The sequence below is a fragment of the Capsicum annuum genome, chromosome 1 (genome assembly GCF_002878395.1).
Source record: "Capsicum annuum cultivar UCD-10X-F1 chromosome 1, UCD10Xv1.1, whole genome shotgun sequence".
In the NCBI taxonomy this organism is placed as follows: Eukaryota; Viridiplantae; Streptophyta; class Magnoliopsida; order Solanales; family Solanaceae; genus Capsicum; species Capsicum annuum.
The window spans coordinates 38219022-38225021 of NC_061111.1; positions in this window are offsets into that span (position 1 = coordinate 38219022).

The window sequence follows — 6000 nt, forward strand, 5'->3', positions numbered from 1 at the left end:
ATGGATAGAATTTAAGATAAAAAGAAATTTTTTTGAAACTTAGGAATATCAAAAAGTTCGTACTTCTTAATTTGAGATGCAACACAAAAATTGTAGTTTTTTTCTTTTTAAATCCATAATCCAAAAATTCAAATCAAAATAGTTAAAAAAATTCAAATTTCGAATTAACTTAGACTATAACTACCCCTAATTATGGCTATAACAAGATTGACGGATCATCCATAAATTTACTTAAAAAAAGTAAGTCGCATCAATTTAAAGCTTGCTCTTCTATTGATCTAATATGAAGTATATATTAATTACTAACCTTAAAAAAATATATTAAAATTTTGCTCTTGAAATGGAGTACACACGCATTGCAAGTATTTATATTTATATTTGAGTCACAATATTTATTTATGTCATTTAAATAGAGATAATATTAATTTAACATTAATTATTTTTAATGATATTATTCTCCTTATATATATAATTTTGTTGATTAAAGAAACACACACGTGCATAGTACACACTAAACTAGTATTCAAGTAATGATAAAAGAATAAAATGTGAGATAAATAATAATTTTATTATTAAAAATACTATAAATATAATAAAGTATTTTTTTGATAAAGGACGGCTTCTTTTATATATACATTTAATCAATTGATTTTCTTTATTTTTATATCAAATGCATGCATCCAGGAAGAAATATGAACTAATTAACGTGTGTACATTGCAATTCACCTTTCATTTCAATTTTTTCCTCTTATTTTTTCCTTACTTTTTATGTGAAACTTAATTTTTATGTTTATTAGCATTTTAACTCTATTTTTGTGCATTTATTATACTTTACAAATTTTATTTTCATGATTGTCACGACCCGATTTCTCAAGTCATGATGACGCCTACTTTTTTCCACCAGTAGGCAAGTCAAACCATAGCCCGAAATAATAGGTAACGGGCTAATAGGCAGAAACTAGAAAAGACCACATATAATGATAACAATAGAAGTAATAAGAGAATCACAAAAATGAAACATATAAAGTATATCCAAACGAGAGAAGAAAAAAAACAAAATATACAAATGAATCCCTCCCAAGACCTGGTAAGGTCGGTACTAGAGCCACTACTAAAAGATACCCAGAATACTAGACAAAATTCAAATTAAAATATACACAATATATACAAGCCGTCTCGAGTACAAAAGACTAAACAGGAATGGATAGAGGAGGATCAGCCTCGGATGACAGCAAGCTCACCCTGCTCCGGATCAGTACTGAAGTAGAAATCACGTCAACGCCAGTTACTAGTACTCGGATCTGCATCGGGATAAAGATGCAGAAGTGTAGCATGAGTACTAAAGCAACGGGTACTCAGTAGACATCATCAGTCGACTGAGCTCAATACAAGAAAAATACAACTAAAATATAAGGATATTGATAATAGTAAACAAGGATAGAAAGGTAAATAACTATCAAGCTATGCTAATGTGAAAAAGGAATAAGTATAAATGATATAGAAAGATAAATAACGCAGTAATAAAAGGCAAATCAAACATAACCTAACTGGGCCCCCCATAAGTCCGCTACGGACACTGAAGAAGACAATTAATCGAATCGTGCCCCCATAAGCTTGTGGAACACACGAGAAATAATTTTAAAGAAAAGTGTAAATAATCCATAACCACACCAATCCCATGAAATCATAGTAGCAATCCAGATGTACACCGGGGTTGAACCAGTACCAATGGGTAGTAACGAGAGGCCAAACGTCGGGCTCAAATCGGGAGTGGTGGATAATACAAGAGGCCAGATGTCAGATTCGAACCGAAAATAGTGGGTGATAACGAGATGACACATATATATGATATACAACAGATGTCATAATCAGATGTCGTATTCAAACTGAAACTCAGAGTAGCTATAACTCCCAGAACAATAGTAATCAGTACCAGAATTCCCAAATCATCATACCCAGATGACAGACTTGAATCGAAACTCGTAGTAATCATACCCAATGGTAAAATTAAAATTTAAATCATACCATGACCAATGCCAAAGTGGTATCGAAATTCACAATCAATGACAAAAATAAAGTATATGTTGCACCTAAATCAAAACTAAAATACATTTGGATAACCATTTGCATATCTTAATTAAAAATGGGACGAATCCAAAGTTCAGCATAATAAGTACTTATCCAAAACTAGCACAATAGTACACAATTACGGTAAATAAGCTCAATCTAAAGATAGGATAAGCCTAGCTTACCTGGATGCCAAAGTTAAAAGCCTCTTCAAGTAGCCTTCGATTAGTGTTCCGCTAAAACTCAAGTTACATAAATATAGCAACATCTTAAAATTTACTTCGTGATGCAATCAAGCATGGATGAAAATTCATTGATAGCAAACTTTTAAGAAAATTACATGAATAGAATGTTTTAAAACTCAAATGTTCAATGAAGTTAGTGCTTAAGTTGATATTTCTTAACACTTGCGGTTGTCGTGATTTGATATTATCATGTTAACATAATGACACTACTTAATTTGGTGTCTTTCTGGATAGATTCCACGTACAGGGGTGTGGCAACACCACCCCTTACTCTCCGTTATATTCTCACTCGTATATTGCATAGGTTTGTGGTAAAATAAATATCATATTTTAAATATTTCATAATTAATAAAAAGTTATTTCTATAAAACCATAAAAGCTATTATAAAGTAATACAAATATTGCATAACTTAAAGAATTTTATCAATATCAAAAATATTTTAGAAAGGTAATAAATTGTATTTCTACCGAATGCCAATTTAAATTAAATATTTCATAATATATTTGGTATCGCTATAATTCTCAAATGAACCATCCGAAAATCAAATTATCAGTCCCAGCAAGTCATAAATAACTTAGGGCGGTTTATAGAAAAGCTCTAGATAGCAAAAATATATGAAAACAAGGAAAATGACCGGGAGGGTCATTACAACATCCACTACTAAAAGGACTTTCGTCTGCAAAAGTAAAGGATAGGGAAATACCTGAAGGCTCAAACAGGTAGGGATACTGGGCACTCATATTATGCTCGGTCTCCCAATTAGCCTCCTCCACTGGACAGCGACGCCACTGAACCTTAATTACTGGAATGTCCCTGGAGTGCAATCGTGTTACATCTCTGGCCAAAATGGATATTGGTTCCTCTACAAATGCCAACCTCTCGTCTAAATGACCCGAGTCCCATCGGAGCACGAGCAACTTATCTAGAATGTACTACCGCAACATAGATACATGGAACACCAGGTGAATGACTGAGAAGGAAAGAGACAATGCCAACACATAAGCTACCTCCCAACTGTTTGCAGGATCTTAAAGGGTCCAATATATCTGGGACTAAGCTTGCCTCTCCTCCCAAACTTCATCACGCCCTTCATGGGTGATACTCGCAGGAAGACCCTATCACCAACTCTAAACCTTAACGGATGACGTTTACGGTTAAAATAACTCATCTGTCTACTCTGATATGCTCAAAGCTTGTCCTGAATCACCCAAACTCGGTCCAATGACTTGTGAAGCAAAATCTGTGCCACGAGGCCTAGCTTTTGAAGTCTCAAATCAGCCAATAGAATATCAACATCGTTACCATATAATGCCTCAAATGGTGCCATCTGAATACTTAAATGTAAATTGATATTATATGCAAACTTCACCAAAGGTAGAAACTAGTCCCACTGACCCCCAAATCCAACACACAAGTACAGAGCATGTCTTTCAAAACCTGGATAGTTTGCTCTGACTGCCCACCAGTATGGGGGGAAATATGGTACTAAGATCAACCTTGATGCCCAAATCCTCCTGAAATGTCCTCCAAAAGCTAGAAGCGTACGGAGAGACTCATTCTGAAATAATGGACACAGGTACACCATGTAAGCAAACAACCTCCTGAATATAAACACGAGATAACCTCTCGATACTGTAGAAGACTCGAATGGGGATAAAATGTATAGACTTGAACAACCGATCCATGATGACCCAATGCTATCAAAACCAAGGGAAGTGCTCGGCAATCTACCTACGAAATCCATAGTAAATCTCTCCTACTTCTACTCGAGAATGGGTATCTACTAAAGCAATCCACCAGGTCTCTGATGCTCAACCTTTACCGGTTGACAACAAAGGCATCAAGCCACAAACCGTACTATATCTCTTCGCATACCACTCCACCAGTAATGTTGTCTCAAATTTCTATACATCTTAGTTGTTCTACGGTAAATAGAGTATCTAGAGCTATGAGCCTAGCAAAGAATCAACTGAATCAAATCTCCAACCCTTGGAACATAAATACGACCATCAAACCTGAGGATACCCTAAAAATCTAAGGTAGACCTCCTAGAATCACCTCTCAATATCTGCCTTTGAATACTACAAAGCCTCCTATCCTCAAATTGATGATCCTAAATCTACTCCAACAAGGTAGATATAGTCTCAACACTTACAATGATCCTCCGCAGGCCAAGAATATCTAGACAAACTATCAAGTTAGCTGTGGACTGGATGTCCAAAGCCAAAGACTATTGAGAAACTGAAATGAAGTCCAAGCTACCCCTACTCACTGACTTCCGATTCAAGACGTCCTCTAGTACATTCATCTTGCCCCTATAGTAGAGAATAGAGATATCATAGTCCTTTAACAACTCAAACTATATACGTAGCCTCAAATTAAGCTTTTTCAGTGTAATAATATACTGAAGACTGTGGTGGTCAATAAAGATCTCACAATGAACCCCATACAAATAATGTCTCCATATCCTAAGCGCAAATACTATCGCTGCCAACTCCAAATAATGAGTTAGGTAGTTGCACTCATGCACCTTAAGCTGTCTCGGTGCATATGTAATAACACATTCACACTGCATCAAAAGATACCCCAAACCAATACTATACACATCATAGTAGACAGTAAAAACCCACCCTTGACCAAACCCTTGAGTTTCAGTAAACTCGCCTCACAACTCGCAGACCACTAAAATGAAACCCCTTTCTTGGTCAATCTGGTCATAGAGGCTATAATAGAAGAAAAACTCTCAACAAACCGCCCATAACAACCTTTCAACCCAACAAAATTGTGAACCTCAGTAGGTGACATAGGGCTAGCCCAACTACGAATAGCCTCAACCTTTGGTGCATCCACCATAATACCATCCTTGAACACTAAGTGCCCCAAGAAAGATACATAATTAAGCCACAACTCACACTTTGAGAACTTGGCATAAAATTGATAATATCTTAAAGTGTGGAGCACAATTCTCAAATGCTACTCTTATTCCTCCTTATCCTTAAAACATACAAAAATGTCATCAATAAATACTATCACGAAGGAGTCTCAATATGTCTTGAACATGCGGTTCATCAGATCCATAAATGTTGTTGGGGCACTGGTCAACCCAAAGAATATTACCAGGAACTCATGATGACTGTAACGAGTCTTAAAGGTTTTCTTAAGGATGTCCGCAGCCCTAACTGTCAACTATTGTAACCAAACCTCAAGTCTATCTTAGAAAACACTAATGCACCCTGAAACTAGTTAAACAAATCATCGATATGAGGCATAGAATACTTATTTTTCATAGTCAACTTATTCAACTGCCTGTAGTCGATACATATATGCATAAGGCCATATTTGCTTCACAAGTAGAACTGGAGTACCCCATGGTGATATACTCAGTCTGATAAAACCCTTACCTAGCAGATCCTATTCAGCTCTTTTAGCTCAGCAAGAGCCATATAATAAGAAGCCATAGAAATAGATTAGGTGCCTGGATCAAGATTAATAATAAACTCTATATCACGCTCAGGAGAAAGGTCAGGTAGCTCGATTAAAAACATATCAGGAAACTCGCGAACAACAGGGATGAAGTCAAGTGATGGACTCTCAACACTAATACCCCAAACATATGCAAGAAATAACTCACAACCCCTAGATATCAGTCTCCTATCCAAATGTAAGAAATAACCCTGCTGACGCATG